The sequence below is a fragment of the Mobula birostris genome, chromosome 9 (genome assembly GCF_030028105.1).
Source record: "Mobula birostris isolate sMobBir1 chromosome 9, sMobBir1.hap1, whole genome shotgun sequence".
In the NCBI taxonomy this organism is placed as follows: Eukaryota; Metazoa; Chordata; class Chondrichthyes; order Myliobatiformes; family Myliobatidae; genus Mobula; species Mobula birostris.
Genome location: NC_092378.1, coordinates 120,218,078 through 120,245,086, shown reverse-complemented (window position 1 = coordinate 120,245,086; position 27,009 = coordinate 120,218,078). Strand labels below are relative to the sequence as shown.

General features: G+C 41.3%; 1 protein-coding gene across 2 annotated transcripts in view; it reads right to left on the bottom strand.

The window, feature by feature from the left end:
* Window positions 1-27,009, bottom strand: part of card11 (caspase recruitment domain family, member 11) — a 321,723-nt gene that overhangs the window by 232,056 nt on the left and 62,658 nt on the right. The gene's annotated exons all lie outside the window — the stretch shown is intronic.

The following is a 27,009-nucleotide window of genomic DNA, read 5'->3' as shown; positions in this document are numbered from 1 at the left end:
ACGAGCCAGAAAATGGCAGAGAGCTAGGTGGGAAGGGAAGAGAGGTAGGACTGTGCCCCTCACATCACAGACAAAGACCTTGAAATTGTAATAAAGGAAATCCATACACTGAGAAAGGTACTGTATGCTGGAAGCTGTGGTGAAGCCCACAAAAAAAGACACTCATTCAACTAGGTGTCAACTCTTTATTCCACTCCACCGATACTACCTGACCTGCTGAGTTTCACCAGCATATTGTACATGTGTTATTTTGGATTTCTAGCATCTGCAGAATCGCTTGTGTTTGTAAAGTGAAGCAGTCAGCCAGCCAGCTTGAGGCAGCAGTGGACCTAATTTCCAGTAGTTTGCTTCCAATATGGTACAATACAGGAAATATCACGAGCTAACAAGATTAGCAAAAGAAAGTTTGAGACTATACATTACCGAGAAATTCTATTTTAAGTTTAATTTCTCTGACCACTTCCCCACACTACTTGCCAGCAGTTATAATCACCCCTCCTCCTCTCCCCCACACTTACTCTCACCCACACAAACCCATCTCTCGATCTCCACCATACCTACAGCCAACTTGAGTCACACATCTATCTCAGCCTCTATTTTATAGGCTGGGGTTGTGAGAAATCAGAATCCAGCTTCCTTATTGGCTCTATGGCCTCCCCATTGCACGGCATCATGTTGAACAGGGGAACTCAACTGCCTCAAACTGGCGCTGCCAAGCAGTAGGGTAAGGAAATCTTTGTGGGCGCTCTCCCGGGGCTGACTCCATATTTCATACTGCTCCAGGGAAATTAGACAAGGACCATGAAAAGAAAAGATTTAGAGGGAAGACTGATGAGGATACAGAGCCCGATGTCTGATGGACTTTCTGGATTGTTGGACCAAGTGCACATTATCTCGAAGTGTGGAGAAGCCGATCTCGTTTACCCTGCTGGAGGTTGCATGGAAACCTTGCACAGAGGTTACTGTGCAAATTCTACTCTGTTCTGGCAATGAAAGGCATTTGTGTATCAGTACAGTGTCAGATAGATTGAGCATTTGCTTTCATGGACATAAAGGCTAAGGCTATTCAAAATCTCAGTGCCACTGTGGAATTGAAAACTGATCCCTTTGTTAATTCCAAGCCAGGAGCATACAGTTACAGAGAGAAACCTCACTGGATAATATTGCAGCCATTAGGATCTAAGTAAGCCCACTGTGGGACCTGGTCTTTCTCACTGTGGGATAGACTGTGCCTCTCTCACAGATCTGCAGTTCACCTCCCAGCCTTGTCAAAGTTCCAACATCACAGCACAGTTTAAAAGCCATGGACTCCATCAGAATTTCAGGATTACTCCTCCAACCACAAGTTTTCAGGCAGCTTGTCTGTCACATTCCACTCTCTCAGACTATAGCCTCTCCCGGCTGAAGTAGGAGGAAGAAGCCAATCCTCTTAGAGTAAGAGTGTAGGTTTCCTCTGGGTGCTCCAGTTTCCTCCCACATTCCAAAGACATATGGATGAGTAAGTTAATTAGTTTCATGGGGTATAATTGGGCAGCATGGGGTTGTTGGGCTGGAAGAACCTGCTAACATGCTATATCTCTAAATATTTTTTAAAAATTGACATTTTGCACAGAATTCTATTTCCTCAACATAGAAAATGGGACAGCCTGAAACAGCATAGTGGTAGAACCCTGGAGCCTATATTAAGGCAAGATTAATAAGTATCAAGGTTTTCCAAGTCAATTGTCTAATAAATTTCATTTTGCTATTACCTTTTTAGTAAATCGATTCAATAGGAAACAGCTTTTACATTGAGGTCTTTATAAGTTTTATTTATTATTAATGCAGAATAAAATGCTTCTAACAATTTTGAAATTGTGCTTGATAGGAAGATACAACGGGAATAAATGAATGCCCATGCTAACTAGAGATAGATGAACATATTACACAGCAGTACCTCATTGTAATTCATAGCAGCTGATTCAGTTTTCGCAACAGGGCGCGAAATCACAAAACACTAAAACACAGATGGTAAATACTTCAATTCAGCATAATAAAATACAAGGCATTTGCCCAACTTAGAGGATAGTCACTTTGGTCAAAGTTCCCACATCCACTTCCTTCTATCCAGTCCAATTTCACCGTATTTTACTTCAGGAAGGTTGATAGCATCATCAAAGATGCCTGCCACCCTGGCCATTCTCTTTTCTCTCTTCTACCTTCCAGAAGATACATGAGCTTGAAAGCCCAGAAGTCCAGAATTAAGAATAGCTTCTTCGCCACAAACAACAAAGTTCTGAACTAATCGTTCCTTTCATATTCCCTTCCCAGTGAAGCTGCTGCGTTCTTGTATTTCTTGTACGGTATTGTAATTCTACCTCTCTTGGTTATTCCATTACTGTTACTTTAGCATTCCTGTTTGCACTACTTCAGATTGTGCCTCAACCTTTGCACCATTTGGCTATATTATGCTCATCGTTATATTTATTATTACCATGTATACTGTTTACTCTTGAGTTTCGTGCGGACAAGGACTCCATTACACCCTAACTCTGTTTTTGTTTTCCTTCTGTGGTTCCAAAGTGCAAACACTTAGGCAGCACGTCTGTAAAGGAAGGTCAATCTTTTAAGTTTTACATCATTATTTCCAAAATTAGTTGATCCCATAACAGTAGTTTCAAATTGGTGGAAACCAGCTTTTGAACATTACATTTTAGCATGCATTATTTCTCGTAGAGAACTGACAGCCAAATTGTTACACATTTTACTGGCTGTGGCTATGCTTCTGAAATTAATTCTGGCCACACATCTATTGAGCTGGTTGACTACTTGCCTCTGTGGGTATCATGATTGATTGAAATATGCTAGTCTACTTAAAGGAAGGTATCTGCCTTGTTGATGGTATGAACCTGACTGGAGAGGTAGAACATTTACAGCAGATGCAAAGAGACCAGATTGATATAAGTTTAGCTCTCATTTCAAATCATTATCACAAAAGGAACCAATGATAAATAACACTATTTTCAGGCAAAGAAGCCTTAAAAATTAAATGGTCATAGAGATCTGCAGCGTGGAAACAGCACCTTGGCCCAGAAGGTCCATACCAACCATCAAGCTTCTATGCCAACCTTTTATTTTGTTATTCTTTGTGGTTTTTTTTCTTTATATATTCAGTTTTTGGGATGTGGACATCACTAGCAAGGCCAGTATGTGTTGTCTGTCTCTATTTGCCCTTGGTGATCGTGGAAATATCTGTGGTGATACATGAAGTACCACCATCTTGTTACTTCTGAACATCTCCAGGTTCTGAGTGAAACTAATGCATTGCAAGAGGCCATCTATCTACAGCATGTTGGTAAACCCATGCAATCCCTCTGCCTTATCTTCTGTATTGAAGGAAAAGTAGAGGAATTCACTTTGTGACTGCATGGTTTTCTTGAGTTCAGTAACGCTGTAGTGAGTAGCGATTTTGAGATTTTGAGATCAGTGGTAGCTGCCTGGAATAACAATGGGGCTAAAAAAAATTGAATGTGGCTGTATTCTTGACCTCGTGGGGCAGAGCAGTCCACGTGTGTGTATGTCTGGAGGAGAAGACATAGAAGATCACAGACCTATACAACTGTCATGGTAAAATTTACCCTTTGTTGACACTGATCCTTGGGAAGAATCACGAGGTGGACAACTATCCCTGAATTCTGGGCTGTGGATTGCATGGAGACCGTCTGAGGCTTTTTTCTTTTGTGTAACTCATTGACACAATGGCCTCTCCCCAGCATATAATCCAATTTCAAATCTTCCAGCAGTACCAGCACATACATGAGATTGTAAATAGCTTCCAAGTTCCAAGATCATGGTGCAGCTCAATGGTAGGATTAATTTGTTTTAAATGAACACTAACTCTCTTGATGATTATTGAATCAAGTGGAGAAGTTGTAAATGACAATGGGATTGGCCTTTGAAACGGCACAGCTGCAGGGCAGGTAGCATTATGAAAGGCTAGTTGGTTTACAGAAGGCATCACTGAATTACATCAGGTATGCTGAAAATTGGCATCACTAAAGGACTAACTTCTTTCAATGCCCAGAGTATATCAATCAGTAAGCAGCCATGACTCTGAAAGTTGCTAATGACAGACAAAAATCAGCCATCAGTACTGATAGCCAGAAGGAATCTTCAGAAGCCACCTGTATCCTGTAGAACACGGGGCAAAACATGGCTGAAAAAAAATCTTAACATCCAAGGATACACATTGTATCAAAAGGAGAGGCAGTCGGGCAAAGGGGACGGGATGGCTCTGTTGGTAAAAATGAAATCAAATCCTTTGAAAGAGGTGACATAGGATCAGAAGATATAGAATCTTGGTGGGTAGAGTTAAGAAACTACAAGGGTAAAAGCACCCTGATGAGAGTTACATACGTCCCTCCAAACAGTAGACAAGATGTGGGATACAAATTACAACAGGACACAAAAATGGCAAATAGAAAGGGCAAAATTGCGATAATCATGGGGGATTCCAATACGCAGGTATTTTGCAAAAATCAGGTTGATTGTGAATATCGAGAAACGAAATTTGTGGAATGCCCATGAGATAGCTTTTTAGAGCAGCTTGTGGTTGAGCCAAATAGGCAAAAGGGCATTTCTGAATTAGATGTTGGGTAACGAAACAGATTTGATTAGTGAGCTGAAGATTAGGAACCATTAGGAGACATTGATCATAATATGATAGAATTCACCCTGCAGTTTGAGAAGGAGAAGTTAAAATCAGACTTATCAGTATTAGGGAATTACAGAGGCAAGAGAGAGGAGCTGGCCAAAGTTGATTGGAAGGGGGTACTAGCCAGGATGATGGCAGAACAGCAATGGTTGGTGTCCTCGGGAAAATCTGGAAGGTGCAGGAAAGATACATCTCAAAGATGAAGAAGTACTCTGAAGGGAGGATGAGGCCACTGTGGCTGACAAGGGAAGCATAAGAACAAAAGAGAGGTCATATAATATAGCAAAAAATAGTGAGCAGAGCTTTTAAAATCCAACAGAAGCAACTAAAAACCCATAAAGAGAGGAGATGAAATATGAAGGTAAACTATCCAATACTATAAAATAGGACTCAAAAAGTTTTTTCAGATATATCAAGTAAAAGTGGGATGAGAGTGGATATCAGACCCTAGAAAATGACACTGGAGTGGTAGTAATGAGAGTCAACGAAATGGTGGACAAATTTAATTAGCATTTTTCATCAGTCTTCACTGCGGAAGACAGTAGCAGAATGCCAGAAGTGTGAGAGTGTCAGGGAAAGAAGTGAGTGATTTTGTTATTACTCAGGAGAAGGTGCTTGGGAAGCTGAAAAGTCCGAAGGTAAGTAAGTCATCTGGACCAGATGACTGGACAGGATTCTGAAAGAGATAGCCAAGGAGATTGTGCAAGCATTAACAATGATCTTTCAAGAATCACTAGATTCTGGAATTGTTCCTGAGGACTGGAAAATTGAAAATGTCACTCCATTTTTCAAGAAGGGAGAAAGGCAGTGTAGGGAAATTATCAGCCAGTTAACCTGACTTCAGTGTTTGCAAAGATGTTGGAGTCTATTATTAAGAATGTGCCCCCGGGGTACTTGGAGACACATGATAAAATAGGCCAGAGTCAGCATGGTTTTCCCAAAGGGGAAATATTGCCTGACAAAGCTGTTGGAATTCTTTGAGGAATTAACAGACAGGATAGACAATGAAGAGTCAGTGGGTTTGGTTTATCTGGATTTTCATAAGGCTTTTGACAAGGTACAGCACACGAGGCTGCTTAACAAGATACAACCCATGGTGTTACAGGAAAGCTATCAGCGTGGCTAGACGACTGGCTGACTGGTAGGAAGCAAAGACTGGGAATAAAGGGGGCCTTTTCTGGTTGGCTGCCAGGGACAAGTGGTGTTCTGCAGGGGTCAGTTTTGGGACCACTGATTTTCACATTATACGTCAGTGATTTGGATGAAGGAATTGATGGCTTTGTGGCCAAGTTTGCAGTCAATACAAAGATAGGTGGAGGGAGGGACAGGTAGTGTTGAGGAAGCAGGACATCTGCAGGAGGACTTAGACTGGGGGGGACTGGGCAGGTGGCAGATGGAATATAGTGTTGGGAAATGCATGGTCATGTACTTTGGCAGAAGGAATAAAGGCATGGGCTATTTTCTAAATGAGGAGAAAATTCAAAACTCAGAGGTGCCAAGGGAATTGGGAATCCTCATGCAAAAAGCTAACTTGCCAGTTGAGCTGGTGGTAAGGAAAGCAAATGCAAAGTTGGCAGTCATTTTGAGAGGACTAGAATATAAAAGTAAGGATGTCATGTTGAGGCTTTATAAGGCATTGGTCAGACTGTACTTGGAGTTTTGGGCCCTCTATCTAAGAAAAGACGTGCTGGCATTGGAGAGGGTCCTGAGGAGGTTCATGAGCATGACTCTAAGAATGAAAGGATTAACATACGACGAGTGTTTGATGGCCCTGAGCCTGTACTCACTGGAATTTAGAAAAAAGGGGAGGATCTCACTGAAACCTATTGAATATTGAAAGGCCTAGATAGAGTGGATATGAGAGGATGTTTTCTATAGTGGAGGAGTCTAGGACCAGAGGACACTGCCTCACAATTGAGAGATGTCCATTTATAGTAGGATAGTGGTTAGCACAATGCTTTACTGTCCTGTGACCTGGGTTCAATTCCTGCCACTGCCTATAAGGAGTTTGTACTTTCTCCTTGTGACTGCATGGACTTCCTCTGGGCACTCTGGTTTCCTCCCAGTGTCCAAAGACCTACCAGTTAGTAGGTTAATTGGTCACTGTACATTGTCCTGTTGTTAGGCAAGGATTATATCAAGGGATTGCTGGTAACATGGCTCAAAGGGCCCAAAGGGCTTATTCCACGTTGTATCTCAATAAATTAAATTTTAAAAATAAATTAAACAGAGATGAAGAAGAATTCGTTCAGCCAGACGATGATGAATCTGGTGGAATTCATTGACACAAATGTCTGTACAGGCCAATTATTTGGGTATATTCAAGACTGAGGTTCACAGGTTCTTGATTAATCAGAGTGTCAAAGATTGTGGGGAGAAGGCAGAAGAATTAGGTTGAGGGGGATAATAAATCATCCATGAGCCAAGATGGAATGACAGAGAAGACTCGATGGGCTGAATGGCCTAATTCTGCTCCTATGTCAAATGGTCTAATGACATTCTGATCTTCTGCACCCACTCACTGCACTACGCCAGTCAGTGGGACTCAAAATTGGATACCCTTTGGATTTGGCCTTCTAATTTAGGCCCATCATATTTGATGCGTCTAGCACAACTTACTTCAAAAGACAGGTTTAGGCAGCATTCTTTATTTCAAGGTATATTTATGTTTTTAATTAATAAATAGTAATTTCATATATTTATGTCAGTAAGATCACAGGGGTTACACAATCACAAAGTTTACTTCAGGTACAGAGTTAGCATGAATGTCCATGTCAAAGCAGAGACATGATCAGTTCAGTTTGGCACATTGTCTTTTTATTATTTCATTGCTGTTTGGGTCATGCATCATTACAATCATAACCACAATTCACCTTGATTGTAAAGTATTATGGGTGATCTAAGATCATAAAAGGCTCTATATAAATGCAAGTTGTTTAATTTATTTAGCATCAGTGAAATTGTTCATAGTATGGGAAGAATTGCATTCAGAAGATTTTTACCAATTACACAAGGCATGGTAAGTCAGATCATAACACTTAATCAATCATTAAATTATTGATTTTATCGTGTCAACCAAGTAGACAGCTGTGAATTGAATGACTTGAGATTTAAACAATTGTAATTTCCTCACAATCTAAAGATTGCTGTTGATCTACAAAAATGTTATTCCTTAGAGTTATTGGAACTCACTTGGTTCTTGTCTTTCTTGTGCTGCAATGCTGTTTTGAAAATAGCAGAGCCAATGTTTTTACATTAGACTGAATTAATCAGCCTTTGCAACAAGATATGGTGCAGGACAACATTCTGCAGCAGGCTGTCAGCTAGTAACACATCGAACAGCTCAGCTAACATCACAGACCACTACTGCAAAACTCCACTGTTTATCAGTGTCATCTCAACCTCAAAATGTCTTACTGCTTTATGGCACATAATCGTCACCGTCATTCTTTACCAAGTATTTGTGCTTTTGAGTTCTTGATAATTCGGTTAAAAGAATTTAGAACCAAGTGCAGATTTTTGTCACATACAGTCTCTCCAAATGAAGGTCATTTTTGTTAATAATCCAGCTCCAATCCCATATCCCATGACAATGAACAAAAGTTTACTTTTGAATGCCTGAGGAGGGTCAATGAAAACTGGAAAGAGTAAGCAACTGTTTCATAACCGTTAAGTAGTTCTTCTCATGTGTGGGTTAAAAATAAAACTCTACAAACTGCTCAGCTCAAACCAGATAATGAATGGCACCTCTCGACAAAGCAGATAGCAACTATGGAGCTGTTTCTTCTTCATTACGACAAAAGAGAAGCATTGGTTACCTGTACAATTTAATTCCACATATCTACATAAGTGTGTAAATCTCAGTCCACTGATATCAAAAGATCTTCTTAGGTTTTTGGTTTATGATTTAGCCACACAATGAGACATGGCAATTCTAAGATGGGATCCTTTGGACCCAAAGCCACTGCATTCCTGCAGAGCAGAATGAATCATTATTGTTGAACTAAGATTTGGGTTATTAAAGCTGGTGACCCAAGCCCCAGGAAGGAACAGAATCATAGGATTATCGTGAAACAATTTAGAATGTAGTGATAATATGGTTCATGAATTGATTTAAAGCAGATTCAATAATAGTTTAATAAAAGAAATACTCTGCACATCTATGGGGGAAGGCAGGTAACTGGGAAAAGATGGATAGCTCTCAAGCAGATGGCACACAGGTATAACAGACCAAATAGCTTCTTTCTCTATTATATTATTCTGTATTTCAAAGGATAATATTATAGAAAAAGAAGCTTTCTGTTCACCAAACACAATTGTTAATGTACCTGTGAAAATTTCTGCTGTATTACAGCAAAACCTTCCAATTGTAAAAAAATAAACATGGAGAAAATCTTTCCAGATGCTTTAATTTTACCTGACAACAATAACTGACGGAGAGATGTAGTACTTCTCAGAGTCAGCAGAGTGCATGAAAGAGTACTGTTCCTCTATACGGATTTCTGTCCATTCAAAAGATACACTGAACGGATCTTTGGCTGGAGTTCAGCAGGTCCTATTCTCCAAACCTTCGTCACTGCACTAATGAAACTTCAGACATCTAACACAAATAAAATGCTGGAGGAACTCAGCAAGTCCGGCTGCATCTCAGAAGGGAATAAACAGTTAACATTTTGGGACATTCATTGGGGTTGGAAAAGGCCAGAAACATTGACTATTTATCCCCCTGATCACATGCTGCCTGACCATAAGACAAAGGAGCAGAGTTTAGCCATTCTGCCCATCGAATCTGCTCCACCATTCCATCATGGCTGATTTATTATCCGCTCACAACCTCATTCACCTGCCTTCTCCCCTGCTGAACTGAACCGCTGAGTTCCTCCAGCACTTCTGTGTTTGTGTGGATCAAGACTTCCCGTGTCTGCGGAAACTCTTGTGTTCAGAAGTCTAACATGCCTTCTCATGCCCATTGGATAAGCCATCAGGTATATATATCAGCAGCACAGATTTCAAATTCCAATGTACTACAATGCATCTTCCAAAGATTAGAAAGAATTTTTCTTCAATAAAGTATTTATTTTTTTCAATAAAGTAGTCATAGTCATACTTTATTGATGCCGGGGGGAAATTGGTTTTCGTTACAGTTGCACCATAAATAATAAATAGTAATAGAACCATAGATAGTTAAATAGTAACATGTAAATTATGCTAGTAAATTATGAAATAAATACAGGACCAGCCTATTGGCTCAGGGTGTCTGACCCTCCAAGGGAGGAGTTGTAAAGTTTGATGGCCACAGGCAGGAATGACTACCTATGACGCTCTATGTTGTATCTTGGTGGAATGAGTCTCTGGTTGAACGTACTCCTGTGCCCACCCAGTACATTATGTAATGGATGGGAGACATTGACCAAGGTGGCATGCAACTTAGACAGCATCCGCTTTTCAGACACCACCGTGAGAGAGTCCAGTTCCATCCCCACAACATCACTGGCCTTACGAATGACGAAAGAATCAAAAAGGAATTTAAGTAGATGAAAACAAAGACATAACCACCTCAAATGGTTCTCATGGCAGCTGCTTTTAAATTAAGATTCTGGTTCCTCCTTAAACTAGGTTTCAAGAACTTGGATATTCATATGGTTGAAACTATCAGTTCACATTCTATTAACTTAATTAACCCGGTCCTCAGCTCTGTGCAGTTTTTACCAGCCTGTCTGAATAGATATTCCTCCTGCATGAGTTTAGATGTTAATTGGCAACAACCTGTTCCAACACTGGCAGGTTCAAGTTTAACTGTTCTACAACCATACCATGGATACAGCCAAATGAGACAGTGCTTCTTTGGGACAAATGTGCAAAACACAATACCAACAATCATACACAGCACAAGGGACATTTAGCACATATAATTGTGATAGCGGTAAATATACAGTCACACAAAATAACAATATAGCAGCTGCAGAGGAACGCAGTCCAGTTTGTCTTCCACCGGGCAAACACTGGAGAGCAGCACCGATGGGAGGGGCCAGTCCTCAACCAAGCATGGACACGGCGCACCACACTGCCTCCAGTGTCTCCTCCCTTGGGCGGCTTCAACAGGGATAAAGCTCTGGTCCGCGCGATAACTGAGGAGATGCAGCTCCCCAGCCATTGGTCACACCACTGAACTTGCAGTATTCCACCTTACCAATGTCCAGCAGGGTCTGGCAAACACAAGAAAAAACGTCCAAGACTATCACTCGCACTGCTTGTTGGATCACACACTTCCTCTGACACGTTCTTCCCTGGGAGGCTGAAGCAGGCTGCAACCTGGTCCACAACAAGCCTAGCTCCACTGCTGTCAAGCCACTCGCTAGTGGGGCAGACCTGTAGTATCTGAAGCTCTTAATAATCAGCAGTGTCTTATGAGCGTAAAAAAGATGTAAAGGATGAACAATTACACCTTTGGTTGGACCGAAAAGGCCGCTGCGTCTGAGCACGCCGCCATCTAACCAGTACTGAAACCCATCCTTATTTCACCTTGTAACATTGCACAAATGCATCACCAAGTGACTTGCTGCATTATAGGAGGGAAATTTACATAAAAGTGAAAAACAAGTACTCCAGCACTGTCATATCGAAAGAAAAAATATAAATATTGCACATAAAGAGAAGGTAGCAGATGTAGAAAAAACACATGCTGGGAGTTTACAATGCGCACCAAGTCCAACAACATCCAAAAGCCTGCCAGAGTCGAAGATAAGAAAATTCCCCTCTGTCCTAGTATGCTTCTAGCTTGAAAAGATGAAACAACAACAGTGAATGTGGATCTCAACCTCTCAACTGTATTCGATGCTGAATTTTTTTTTAAATTAGTCATGCTGAGTTGGACAGGTCCTGTTGGTAACATTGACAACACCTTACACAGTGTCATGGGATTAGGGACAATGGCTGTCAAACCCTATTGGCAACAAACAAAAGCCTACTTATAGGTTATTGATCTCAAAAGAAATTACAGTGTCACAGTAGCATTACAAGTAGACAGATATACAAATATTAGAAGTAAGAAAGAATAAAAAAAAAGAGTTACCTCAAACAGTCTAACAAGAGGGGGTCATCATTTCCCGGGCTATAGCTTGACTCATTATAGAGCCTAATGGCCGAGAGTAAGAATGACCTCATATAGCGCTCTTTGGAGCAGAACAGTTGTCTTAGTCTATTACTAAAAGTGCATGCAGAGGGTGAAAAATATTGTCCAGAATTGCCAGGATTTTGCATAGGGTCCTTTGTTCTACCACAGCCTCCAGTGTGTCCAGTTTGACTTCTAGAACAAAGCCAAACTTTCTTATCAGTTTATTGAGCCTGTGCCATCAACTGTGTTGATGCCATTGCCCCAACACACCACTGTTTACAAGATTGTACTGGTGACAACAGATCTCCTCAGGAAGAGGCAATGCTAGCCCTTCTTGCACACAGCCTCTGTGTTGGTGCCCCACTCAAGTCTGTCATCCAGGTGCATGCCCAGGTACTTGTAGGTCCTCACCACATCCACATCCTCACCATCAAAAGTAACAGGGAGCAGTGCAGGCTCAGTCTTCCTGAAGTCCATCACCATCTCCTTTGTCTTACTGATATTGAGCTGCAGATAATTCAGCTTGCACTATTTGACAAAGTCCACCACCAGGGCTCTATATTCGTCTTCCCATTATACAACAAACTATTGCTGAGTCATCAGAGAATTTCTGTAGATGACATGACTTAGTGTTGTATCTAAAGTCTGAGGTATACAGGGTAAACGGGAAGGGAGCCAATACAGTCCCCTGTGAGGCCCCATGCCTGACACATAGCTCTGAAGTTGCACAGACAGTGATCTGCCAGTCAGGTAGTCCATTATCAAGGATACAATGGAGGTGCCAACCAGCAGTGAATGGAGCTTTTCCCCCAGCAATAAAGCCTTTATGGTATCGAAGGCGCTTGAGAAATCAAAAAACTATCCTCACAGTGCTGCCCTGCTTATCCAAACGGGAATAGGCTCTGTTCAGCAGGTGGACAACAACATCGTCAACTCCAATGGAAACAGTTTGATAAAAATAAAGTCCATAGCACAGAGGGGGTACCTTATCAAAGTTTAACAACTTAACTATGTGATACTGAAGTTCCAAATGACACCAACGTTCTTAATACAAGAAAGATAGACCATGAAAATGTGTGAAAAAATAATCTATATTCAGTTTGTGTGAAAGTGTATCTGAAAGTTTGCCTGTGTCTTCCCTATTTGAAGATATATCCAAAAATTCTCCCGTCTATATTTTGATATTTTGTTGTCCTACCAAAGTGGAAAGCTGTTATTGTGAAAACTTTGGAATTGTATTTCTTTTGTTGTTGAATGCTTTTGTTTATTTCCTTGCGTTTGGATGTGTTTACAACTGAGAATTTTGAGCAGTTGCTTGCTCTTTAGAAAAAGACGTAGCCTTAGGTCTAAGTTTTACTATTTGTTTCTAAAATAAATGATTGACAATATTCTATTCCAGTTACATTTGATGATATTTTTACAATGACCTGAAATATTATGAAGGAGTCTGAAGGAGTAATAAAGAATGCAATACACTGAGTTTTGTTTCTATGCATCCGCCCTTTCTTCTTTTACTTTCTTTGCTTTCTTTTTGCCCTCCTGTTTCATTTTACATTGTATGCCCGTAAAAATGTTAACCCAGATTAAATTTGGAAGATACCCCAGTAACTGCAATTCCACAATGGCCATATGAAAAACTGGTTAATTTTTTTTAAGTTAGGAGAAGTTCCAGACTGTGATACAAGTTTTAATCTTTCCAGCCACTGAAAAATCCAAATTTGCATTTTTAGGACAATTAAGATTCAACAACATACCATTGTTTTAACAAACGGGAAAATTTGAACGAGGTTTTGAAAGTTACTAAGTACGTGAATTTCTATGCAGTTGACCCCATCCAGTTTTTCAGCAGAGTCACAGTTTATTTTAATTTTTTTTTTCAAAATGAGAGACAATGACACTTTGGAATCAGATGAGGTACAGCAAGAAATAGCCAATTTATGAGTTTATAAATTTACATGAATACCCTAAATACACAGGGTAGAGATCATTGGAATTTAAGTTTTTACTTCTTGGATGCTCATACTCAACACATTTTTGAATGCATTTCCCCTAAAACAAGATACAAGAATAAAAAAAATTACTTGAAGTCTATGAAAATTACAAATGATTGATTGTACCACGTTAGTAGCAGGTGGGGCTCGTCAGCCTTGGACGGCAGGCTGCCTTGGAGAAGGAAAACTCTGATTTTAGACTTCCGCTGCCTTACGGCCATACCCAACCATGGGAAAAGCTTCAGGATAAACCCCAAGGAAGAAATCCGGAGCCAGGGTCCCTCAGGCAGTTTGATGTTGTTTACAACTTCACTCTAGCAACCTCTATTACGACACTGGTGTCAAGCTGTATCGGCGCTTTGCCCTTCCCTTGGACTACATCAGTGACGTGGAGAGGGGGAACCCACTGCATGGGCAACAGCTGCTTCTGCAAATCTTCCTGCCCAGGCTTGTGCCCTGGAGAGGACACAGTCCACCAGAGGCGCAAACCCATGATCCCCTGGGATCAACGGCTGCCTACTACTAGTGCATTTGGGGAATTTGCTATCTATGAAGGAATAAAATTTAAATTCAGGCAATAAATTGAATTTTCATCAAACTCATCAGTCCAACAATAGGACACTTACAGGGTTTATGTTAATCAAAAATGAATGTCCTGGTACCTGGCACCAAGAGGGAACAAATAATTAATGTTTTATAGCTGTTATGGAAACACTCTGTGGGGCAGTAAAATCTTCCAGAGTTGTTAAATAAGATGAAATCGTAATTCTATCATATATCCTCGATCACAAATGAAAGACTCACAACCAAATCTAAGGGAGATCCCTCTAGCTACTCTTTTTCAACACTTTACTGCAGTATTCTACCTCAGCTCTGCAAGAGCGGAGATAATTTACGAGGCAATTGAGAAATTATTCAACTTCCACTGGCTCCACTGAAAGACCCTCCAGACATAACATATGCAGACATTTTGAGCTGATCTCCAGGCCTCTGTCAATGTGTTTATTGAAATGTAAGAGAAAATGGACCTCACACTAAACAGCTGAAAAAGAGAAATTGAAACATTAACTGCCCATTTCAGGTGCTGCTCAACCCACTAACTTTCACCAGCTTCAAATTGCAACACTACAGTCATGTGACCATAATAATATCTTAGACCATCTTCCATAAGCACAGCTTTTGACTATTTGTATGCTTAAGGCCATCAAGGCAAGGAAAGAAAACAAAGGTTCTCCTAGATTGCACACTTCTTCAGAGTAATAGGCCACTGACAGCAGGTACTTCAAGATACTATAAAGATACCATCAGTGCCGTTCAGAAAACCTTCCAAATTTAGAGACGGCAAGAAAAATGACATTGGACTGTTAGCAACACACAGAAAATGCTGGAGGAACTCTGCAGGTCAGGCAGCATCAATGGAAATGAATAAACAGTCAATGTTTTGGGCCAAGACCCTTCATCAAGACTGGAAAAAAAGATGAGAAGTCACAGCAAGAAGCTGGGTGGTGGGCCAAAATATCAGCAGTATATTCATCTCCAAAGATGCTCTCTCACCTGCTGAGTTCCTCCAGCACTTTGTGTGTTTTGCCTTGGATTTCCAGCATCTGCATATTTTCTCATGTTTGAGATTAGACTATTAGCATCCTGACCCAGGATATCATCTCGGGCATTAATGGTTTAATTACAATCAATTAACACCAAAGTCATGTTACTTACACCTTTGAAACCAGACTCATCAAACAGGCATTTTATGTTCCATCTGGTCATGACCTGATTATCAGGAGGACAAAGGAAATTATTCAAGTGTTATTCAAGATGTCATTGTACAATGCAAATTCCCAGTGCTTGGGTCAATACAAATCCTTGGCTCTGAAATGAAAAGGAACATTCACAATGACACTGAGAATCTCAAATCTCTTCACATGGAGCACACAGAAGTGCAGCAAAAATGGCAGAAGCAGCACACGTCTGCCTACATAACCCTTTCTTTTCCGAACGAATCTGGAGCCATTACTGCTGTGACTGGGAACAAAGTCAGTGGAGAGACTGAAGCAGGTGAGATAGAAGTCTTTATTCAGCACACACTGGCATCATTCTGGAGACACTCTTGGTAGAGGCTCACAAACCCAACATTACACCACATTTTTATATGCTAAAGATCAAAGGTAACAACAGGACAACACTATGGTTACAATTTATTCATACTTCTTCCTTTGATTCAAACGCTTAGATCTTCACATCAACACTCAAGACATCCAAACTGAATGTTAATCACCGTTGTCTCTGAGCTGCATTCATGCATATGCAGACATCTCAGATCAATACGTGTTTCTTGGATGGCAATCAACCCCAGTCTACAGCTCCAAGAACACCACTGTTCTGAGCTGCATTTTAAATTTAACCACAGTCAGGTTTGAAAACTGGTTGCTTTTGAAATTAATGTTGCTATATTCCATAACTCCAGCATACACCCTAATAATCACAACAGCAAAGTGGACAGCTGCAGCTACCTCGTCTGTTGGGGTAATCTATTGCATCCGGTGCTCCCAGTGTGGCCTCCTCTACATCGGTGAAACCCGACGCAGATTGGGCGACCGCTTCGTCGAGCACCTCCGCTCCATCCGCCAAAACAGACAGGATCTCCCAGTAGCCACCCACTTCAACTCTGCTTCCCACTCCCATTCAGATATGGCCATACATGGCCTCCTCTACTGCCATGATGAGGCTAAACTCCGGTTGGAGCAGCAACACCTCATATACCATCTAGGTAGTCTCCAGCCCCTTGGTATGAACATAGACTTCTCCAACTTCCGGTAATTCCCTCCCCCTCCCTTCCCCTATCCCTATGTCAGTCTGCCCCCTCCCCCAACTACCTACTACCTCTTGGTTCTGCCTCCTTCTACTACCCATTGTGTTTCCCCTATTCTTTCTTCACCTTTCCTGCCTATCACCTCCCTGCCTCCTTCCCCCCCCCCCTTTATCTTTCCCCTAACTGGTTTTTCACCTGGAACCTACCAGCCTTCTCCTTCCCACCCTCTCCCCACCTTCCTTATAGGGCCTCTTCCCCTTCCCCCTACAGTCCTGATGAAGGGTGTTCCGGCCCGAAACGTCGACCAATCTTTTCCACTGATGCTGCCCGACCTGCTGAGTTCTTCCAGCATGTTGTGAGTGTTGCTTTGACCCCAGCATCTGCAGATTATTTTGTGTTAAAAATCATGTAATGTCATTTTTGGTACACAGGTGTAAAGGAGAGCATAATAATTGTTACTCAGGATCTGATGCGGCACAAAAAGCAGCAAAATAATTTAAAGAACACAATAAATGCAATCTATGACTTTGCTGACATACAGCTATTATGCAAATTGTGAACTTTAATCATATCCGTGATCCCAGTCTACATTATCCAATTTAGCTCATGTAGATATGCAGGTTGAAATCAAAACTATAGTTATGTGATAGAAGTCCTTGAGGAGAGAGAGATTATGTTTCGTTCTTTAATGTCTTGGCCATTTTGGAGCATTGTTAACAGGTTATAGTAATCAATGGAAAGATTGGTGAAAATTGCCTAGCAATAATTACCTCTGCAAAAATGTTGGTAGGTCCCATGCAGTGATTATGGACTCACAATGTTGATAGATGGTGTTCTAGGATTTAGATCACCGAAGACTTCGTTTGTGTTATTGCCCCCTCAGAAGGACTAAACACATCCAATTAGATTTATTGCAGACTCAGTCAAATACAAGTGCCAACATCTCATGGCTAATGCATAGCTAAGGAGCTGGTCATAAGTCTTCAGACTGTTTCAAAACCAGAGATGTGAATTATGACAGTTATCCTTAATATAACACAGTGGAACACCTTCTAAGAGCAAGCATCAGATGCATTAACTCATGAAAGAGAATCACCTAAAAAAAGAATGCCCTCAAGTCACAAGTAGTAATGAATATGGAAGTTTCTCCACTGCAGGGATGGCTGAAGCCTGAAAAGGCCGTGACTGCCTTACTCAACTGGCCCAAGAACACTGAACAATGGCAGCTGTACCACAATAGTGCCAAGGGAAATTCTCACATTCCAGGCATATTATAAGTCAGTGAGACACATTATTAACTAAGTACATAAGCAAAGAGCAGCTTTTCGTGCAACTGACTAAAAGGAGCAAGAATTAATTTTTGCGACTCAGTTCTTAATCTTACAATAACATGAAAATAAGTCATTCAGCCCATCAGTACCCTGCCAATTCCAAAGGTTAAGTCCCGTCAGTCCCATTCCACCTCTCCTTCCCACCACTACCCATCCCCCACCGCTCATATCTGATTCTTTTTTGGTATCACAATTAGCCGAGAACACACTTTTAGCATGTGGGAAGAAAAACTGAAGAATCAGGTAGAAACCAAAATGGTCAAAGAGAGAATTTCTAAATTCCATTTTTCTTAAAGTTATATAAATAATACCAATTTTTCTTTATGATTACATTTTCAGTTATGAAGAACCCAAGGTATTTCATACTTTTTCATGCAATAATAATAAATAACAAAGGAGAAATCATATATGACCCATCAAAATATCGTCTTATAACTTGTTTACACACCATATATAAAATAGTAACATCATGCATCTCGCAACTAATCACCACTCATTTAGATAAACACAATGTACAGTACTTACAGAAGAGCAGAAAGGATGAGATGACGTAAGGGTATGAAAGGATGTAAAGAGCAACTGATAACAGATACTGTAATTCTAAATTAAGGCCAGCAGAAAAGCAGAAATCTTTCATGTTGTTATTTTGACAACCAAAAAGCATTTGATTCTGTCCCACATTCATGGTTAATACAAGTTCTAACTACACCCAATACCTGCAAAATTCCTACAACATCTGATGAAGCATTGGCGTACTATAATCACCTATTAACAACCAAAAAGGAACAACCATATCAAAATAAACTGAGGTATTTTCCCGGACAACACTTAAAGCCAACTATGGTTGCGTTGAACTTTAAACCCACTCTCTAATTTACTGAATCAAACGAAAACAGCTTATCAAATCAGAAACAATCAAATGAATTGTACCTCAACACACCTTCTACACTTGGATGATATGAAATTACACACTCCATCAGTAAAGCTAAAGCAATTATTTCAAATATTAGAACTATTTTCTAAAGATATTGCATGAGCTTAAACGAGATAAGTGTAGAACATTAAACATTAAAAAAGTTGCAGTGGAGCTAGTAAAATATGAAACAGAGCATCAGGATAGAATACTACCGATGGATAAATATGAAACATATAAGTATTTAGGTTATTAACAATCAAAGGAAATGGAGCACAGTCCGATAAAGGAAAAACTTTGACAGAATTTACTTCAAGGCTTAAGAAAATCTGCTAAACAGAGCTCAATTGTAAAAACATAATAAAGGCAATAAATACTTTTGCTATACCCATAGTAATGTATTCTTCTGGCTAAATATCTTGGCCTAAAATCGATCTGGGAAATTTACAAAGACAAGTAAGCACAGAAATGACAAATTTTACAAAACACTATGTACACTTGATCGCCCTTAGATTAACACTACCTAGGACAGAAGGGGGGAGAGGAATAACAGACAAATAATTTACTTCTAAGGATATATTTTCATCAATGAAAACAGGATTCAGCACTCTACACAAGCATCTGCAATCTGATAAAAAAGTACACACGACTAAACTTAAATGAAAGCAAAACCCAGAAAAATGAAGAAATTAGCACGACAGAAGAAAAAAGTTAACCAATGGTAGAACGTGACCCTCCATGGAAGACAGCCCCATGATCTAAGCAGACTAAATGTCAACAAGGAAATATTGAACATTGGGCTCAGAGTTGGAGACTTCTTCCCAGAAACAGGGGGGTTCTTCATGGCAACACAAGACCAGGTGGTTAACACAAGAAATTATCAAAAATATATAATAAATAACCAACAAGTTCAAGGTGATAAATGCAGGAAATGCCAAGAGTAGCCAGAAACGATCCAACACGCTACAGGATCCTGTAGCAGTTTAACTCAATCTGATTACTTACACAGACACAATTAAGCAAACATCATTCACCAAAAGCTTGGTTTAAAATATAAACTCATAATAAACACTAAACATTACTTAGCTTACAACATTACTCACCAGACCTTAAATACAAGCCTGATCCAGTTTTTAAGTCAGAGTCCTACAAGTGATATTACAAGTGATCCACAATTACAGATAGGACAATCCATAATAACCATCCAGATATAATATTACAGGATAAACAAACAGCTTACTTAATAGATATAACCCATTCCAAACAACTTTCAGTCAGAAGTATCGAGTAGATGATTCAGCTCGGCCTCCTCCAGAAGTCCCCAGCATCCCAGATGTCAGTGTGTAACCAATCCAATTCATTCCATGTGATATTAAGAAACGGCTGAAAGCACTGGACACTGCGAAAGTTCTGGGCCCAGACAAAATCGCAGCAATAGTCCTGAAGACTTGTGCTCCAGAATTTGCCGTGCCACTAGCCAAACTGTTCCAGTACAGCTACAACACCAGTATCTGACTGGCAATGCAGAAAGTTGCGCAGTTATGTCCTGTACACCAGAAACAGGACAAGTCCAACCCAGCCAATTACTGCCCTATCAGCCTACTCTCAATCATCAGCAAAAGTAATGGAAGGGGTCAACAGTGCTATCATGCAGCACCTACTCGGCAATAACCTGCTTACGGATGCCCAAATCAAGGCCATTCAGCTCCTGACCTTATCACCTCCTTGGTTCAAACATGGACCAAAGAGCTAAATACCAGAGGTGAGGTAAGAGTGATAGCCCTTGATAACAAGACAGCATTTGACCTCAAGGTGGTATTAAGGTGCCCTAGTTAAAATGGAGTCAATGGGAATTAGGGGGATACCCTCTGCTGGTTGGAATCATACCTGACACAAAGGAAGATGGTTGTGGTGATTGAAGGTCAATCATCTCAGCCTCAGAACATCACTGCAGGAGTTCCTCAGGGAAGTGTCCTAGGACCAACCATCTTCAGCTGCTTCATCAATGACCCTCCTTCCATCATAAGGTCAGAAGTGGGGATGTTTGCAGATGACTGAACAATGTTCTGCACCATCCGTGAATCCTCAGATAGTGAAGCAGTTCATACCCAAATGCAGCAGGACCTGGACAATATCCAGGCTTGGGCTGACAAGTGGCAAGTAACATTCGAGCCATGCAAGTGCCAGGCAATGATCATCACCAACAAGAGAGGCTCTAATCACCATCCCTGGACATTCAGTAGCATCGCCATCACTGAATCCCCTACTATCAACATCCTAAAGGTTACCATTGACAGGAAACTGAACTGGTCTAGCCATATAAACACCATGGCAACCAGTGCAGGTCAAAGGCTACGAATCCTGTGGCGTGTAACTCACCTCCTGGCTCCCCAAAGCCTGTCCACCATCTACAAGGCTCAGGTCAGAAGCGTAATGGAATACTCACCATTTGCCTGGATGAGCACAGCTCCATCAACACTCAAGGAACTTGACACCATCCAGTACAAGGCAGCCCACTTGATCAGTATCCCTTCCACTAGCATCTAATCCCTCCACCATCGACAAACAGTTGCAGCAGTGTGCACCATCTACAACAACATACCAAAGTTCCTAAGGCAGCACCTTCTAGACCCATGACTATTACCAGCTAGAAGGACGAGACAGCAGATGCCTGGGATTACCACCATTTGGAAATTCCCCTTCAAGTCACTCACCATCCTGACGTGGAAACATATCGGCATTCCTTCATTGTGACTGCGTCAAAATCATGGAATTCCCACCCTAACAGCACTGTGGGTGTACCTGCATCTCAGGAACTACAGCGATTCAAGAAGGCAGCTCATCACCACCTTCTCAAGGGCAATTAGGGATGGGCAATAAATGCTGGCTTAGCTGATGATGCCTACATCCCGTAAGTAAACACATTTTTAAAAAACAAAAACAAATGTGAATAAGATAATTAGAGTAATTGTGCCAATTAAATATGTAATTAAATACAAGATTAACTGAGATTAGTACATTTAATTGTGAAATGATTCATAATTTCTTAATTATTTAGTAACCACCCTGTTGGGTAGAGAGTTCCAGGAATTTAGCAGTGACAATAGGAATAGTTTTTTTTTTCCTGACTCAGGATTATATGAGATCTGGTGCTTGTGGTGCTTTTTATGATGGAAAATCATGGGATTTGAGAGATGTTGTCAGACGTGCCTGGGTGACTGATCACTGTGAACTTTGTCAGTGGTGCACACCACATCAATGCCATGCCAGTGGTGCATGAAATGAGCATTTAGCGCGGTGGATGGAGAGTTTTGCTCTGGATGGTTTTGACCTTCCTGAATTTGTTAGGGCTGCACTAATACAACGAGGCAGAGAGCATTCAGTGTACTCATGTTTTGAAATGATCTGCAAACAAAACAGAGCCTTTTCACTGTGTTTCAGTACCTGTAACAATAATAAATCAATTACCAGTCTGGACTTGTACTCTTCTTTAAATGGTGAATAGGCTTTGAGAATTCAGGTGGTGAATCACCACCTGACAAAAGATATCCAATCCCTGGCCTGTGCCTGTAGACAGAGTATTTATGGCATTATTTCTTGTAAGTAGCAACCCTAGGATGCTGATGGCAAAAGCCTTGACCTTACTTACAGCTATGAACTCTCCCTTGTAGTAAAATTTTACTATATAACCCTTCACTGGCAGGACTATTGCTTGCCAATTATCAGTTTACATCCACACATTATTGAGGTTGAATGGAATTTAACATGACATTAGCAGCAAACATCTTCACTTCTGTCTCTATGATGAAAGACAGGTTATTAATGAAGCAGATGAAGACATTTAGTCCTATCATCTTCCTCTGAAGAATTCTTTTATCCATAAGAGTATAATTAGGCCATTTAGCCAATTGAGTCTGCTCCACCATTCCATCGTGGCTGATTTACTTTTTCCTCTAACCCTTTTCTCTTGCTTTCTCTCTAAAACCTTTGATGCCCTTTCTGAACATCCAGCTACTAACCTCTGCTTTAAATATATACACAGGGACATGGCCTCCACAGTTGACTGTGGTACTAACTGCCACAAACTCACAACCTTCTGGCTAAAGAAATTCCTCTGCATCTTTATTCTAAAGAAATGTCCTTTAATTTTGAGATAGTTCCCTCTGGTCCTGGTCTCTGGAAACATTCTCTGTACATCCACTTTGTCCACGTCTTTCAATATTCAGTAGGTTTTAATGAGAATCCCCCTCATCCTTCCAAACTCCAGTGAGTACAGGCCCAGAGCCATGAAATATTGCTCATATGTTACTCCTTTCATTCCTGGGATCACTCTCACAAACATCCTCTGGACTCCACATTCTTCCTTAGGTATGGGGCTCAAAACTGCTCACAATGTGGTTTGATCAGCATCTTATGAAGGCTCGGCATTGCACACTTGCCTTTATATTCTAGTTCTTTTGAAATAATACCAACATTGCATCTGCCTTCCTTACTACTGACTCAATGTGCAAGTTAATCTTTAAGTCCTACAAGTCCTTCTGCACTTCCATTTTAGAAAGTTCAAGTTTAATTGTTATTCAACCACACATAAATATCAATGAAAACAGCCAAACAAAACTCTGGTGCCAAGGTATAAAACACTGTACCAACAGTCATTCACAGAACTAGGCACACATAGCATATATAAAGCAGCAGTAAAATATACACACACACACACACACAAAATAGTCCAAATCTCTGAGTCCATGAATGTTGCAGCAGTCTACAGTCCAAGGCAATACATCACCTTCTTCCGAGTAAACACTGGAGAGCAGCACCAACTCCAGTAACGGATACCAAGCTGCACAGATGCCTCTCTCCTGGATGGCTGCAAACAGGTAACACTGTGGTTTGAGGCCTGGTCCTCGTTATAACCGAGGCCACACAGGTTCCTCACCGTTCACCAACAAATCAGTGAATCAAACCTGTAGCATTCCATGTTGCTTTTTAGTTACTTCTGTTGGGTCATAAAAGCTTTCCAATCCTTTAGCTTCCCAATAATTTTTGCTATATTGTATGCCCTCTCTTTTGTTTTAATGTTGTCGTTGACTTCCCTCGTCAGCCTCAGTTGCTTCATCCTCCCTTTAGAATGCTGCTTCTTCTTCTTTGGGATGTACTAGTCTTGCTTCTTCTGAATTACTTCCAGACAACCAGCCATTGTTGCTCTGCTGTTCTCCTTGCTGGTGTCCCCTTCCAATCAGCTTTGGTCAGCTCCTCTCTCATGCTTCTGTAGATACTTCTACTCAGCTATAACGCTTATACATTTGATTTTAGCTACTTCCTCTCAAATTGTAGTGTTACCTCGATCATATTATGAGCACTGCCTCCTAAGAGTTCATTTACCTTAAGCTCCCTTATCACAGCACCAAATCTGTCTTTTCCCTTTCGGGCTCTAAAAGGCTGTTTCATAGGCATTCACCTGATTTTCCAAGCATACCTGTGTACTGAAGTCTCCCATGACCACTGTGATGTTTCCTTTCTTACGTGCCTTTTCAATTTCCTATTGTAATTTGTACCCCATATCTTATCTGCTCTTCAGAGGCCCGTATACAATTCCTGTCAGGCCCCCCAGTAAAGTCACCCCACCCCTTCTGTCTATCTGTATATCTTATTGACAGAATGTGTATCCTTGTCGGTTTAGCTCCCAACTATGATCTTCTTTCAGCCACGACTCTGCAATGCCCCCAAAGCCATACCTGCCAATTTCTATCTGTACTTTGTTTCAATAATTGCATGCATTCAGATACAGCACCTTCAGCCATGTAATCACTATGCTTCTTCTCAAATCTATCTCAATGTTGTCTGAGGTTAACTTTTTATCCATTTCTAAACATCATCTTATTTTTTTATTTTCTTTTTTTTGTGTGTGCCTGCGTGCGTGCGCATCTGCGTGTGTGTCCATGCGTATATCCGTGATGATGTCTTTTTCATGGCTTTTACAAGGCGCAGAGCGAGAGAGAGAGACTGTGTGGCACACCACTCCTCACACAGACATTTTCTCAGTATTCTTCCCTTGATTTTATGAGGTTGAGTTGCGATCTCGACGCTCAACCTGGCACGGATGGAAAGCGTACTCGGGAGCACACCCGACTGGTCTTGAACCCAGGAACCTCTGCTCCCGGGTCCAGCGCCGATGTCATTGTGCCACCAGCCGGCCCTTATTTTTTTTATTTTCAAGTCTTCAGTTACTTCTCCTGTACTCACCTTCCCTTTCACTGTATCCACATTTTTCCAATCTGTTGAACCTACACTCCTACTATTTAGTTAAAAGTCTATCCACAGTCCTAGTTATGCACTTCGCCAGGACACTCGTTCCAGCATGGTTGAGATAGAGCCCATCCCATTGAACAGCTTTCTCTTTCCTCAATGTCACATAATCCAAACCTATTTCTACCACCCCAGTCTTGGAGCCGTACATTTATCTCTCTGACCTTACTGACTCTGTGCCAAATTTCACATGGCCCAGATAGCAATCTAGATATTATTTCCTTTGTAATTTAGGCCCTATCTGCTCAAATATTTCAGCAGAATCCATCCTTTTTCTTGTTCTACTTATATCATTGGTAACCACATGGACCCCAACAACTGGATGTTTCCCGCCTCATTCCAAATCACTCGCAGGTCAGATGAGATGTCTCAAACACGGGCACCAGACAGGTAACAAAGCCGTCAGGACCATCGATCCTTGTGACAGAGAACTGTAGCTATTCTCCTGACTGTATAATCCTCAATTACAACTGTTTCATTTCTCTCTCCCCTCTTGAATTGCTTCCTGTACCACAGTGCCATAGTTCAGTTGCCCATCTTTCCTAGAGCCCCACTCTCATCTTCACTGGAAGTTAAAATCTCAGACCTGTTGAACAAGCTCAAGGGTTGAGGCTCCTCCTGCTCCATCTCTTGGATTCCTCTATCTGCCTCAATTGTGGCCACTCCATCTTGTCCTGGGATTGGTCATTGATCATATACTATGCACATATTGAATCAGATTTCACACTATAGTGCAATAAACGCAATTAAATTGCTTCATAGTCCTCTGTACACCCTTAGGAGCTAAATATGGAGATCACTAGGTGGGCAGTAAGCAGTGCATACTTAACATCAATAGTCTGAGCAACACACATCAAAGTTGCTGGTGAACGCAGCAGGCCAGGCAACATCTCTAGGAAGAGGTACAGTCGGCGTTTCAGGCTGAGACCCTTCGTCAGGACTAACTGAAGGAAGAGTTAGTAAGAGATTTGAAAGTGGGAGGGGGAGGGGGAGATCCAAAATGATAGGAGAAGACAGGAGGGGGAGGGATGGAGCCAAGAGCTGGACAGGTGATTGGCAAGGGGGATACGAGAGGATCATGGGACAGGAGGTTCGGGGAGAAAGACGGGGGGGGGGGAGAACCCAGAGGATGGGCAAGGGGTATAGTCAGAGGGACAGATGGAGAAAAAGGAGAGTGAGAGAAAGAATGTGTGTATAAGAATAAATAACAGATGGGGTACGAGGGGGAGGTGGGGCCTAGCGGAAGTTTGAGAAGTCAATGTTCATGCCATCAGGTTGGAGGCTACCCAGACAGAATATAAGGTGTTGTTCCTCCAACCTGAGTGTGGCTTCATCTTTACAGTAGAGGAGGCCGCGGATAGACATGTCAGAATGGGAATGGGATGTGGAATTAAAATGTGTGGCCACTGGGAGATCCTGCTTTCTCTGGCGGACAGAGCGTAGATGTTCAGCAAAGCAGTCTCCCAGTCTGCGTCGGGTCTCGCCAATATATAAAAGGCCACATCGGGAGCACCGGACGCAGTATGTCACCCCAGTCGACTCACAGGTGAAGTGTCGCCTCACCTGGAAGGACTGTTTGGGGCCCTGAATGGTGGTAAGGGAGGAAGTGTAAGGGCATGTGTAGCACTTGTTCCGCTTACAAGGATGGCACTTATCCTTGTAGAATTCCTGTTGTTTGCATCAATAGTCTGAGACAGGATCAACACTGAAGGACTCATATAGCTATAGGATAGAAACCATTTTTTCCATACCTAGAATGAACTGACAACCCTAGCTAACAACATTTTGAGTTAATCACTTCTCTATTTTAACCTGATATATAACTTACAGTTCGCTGCTCAAGATGATGAAC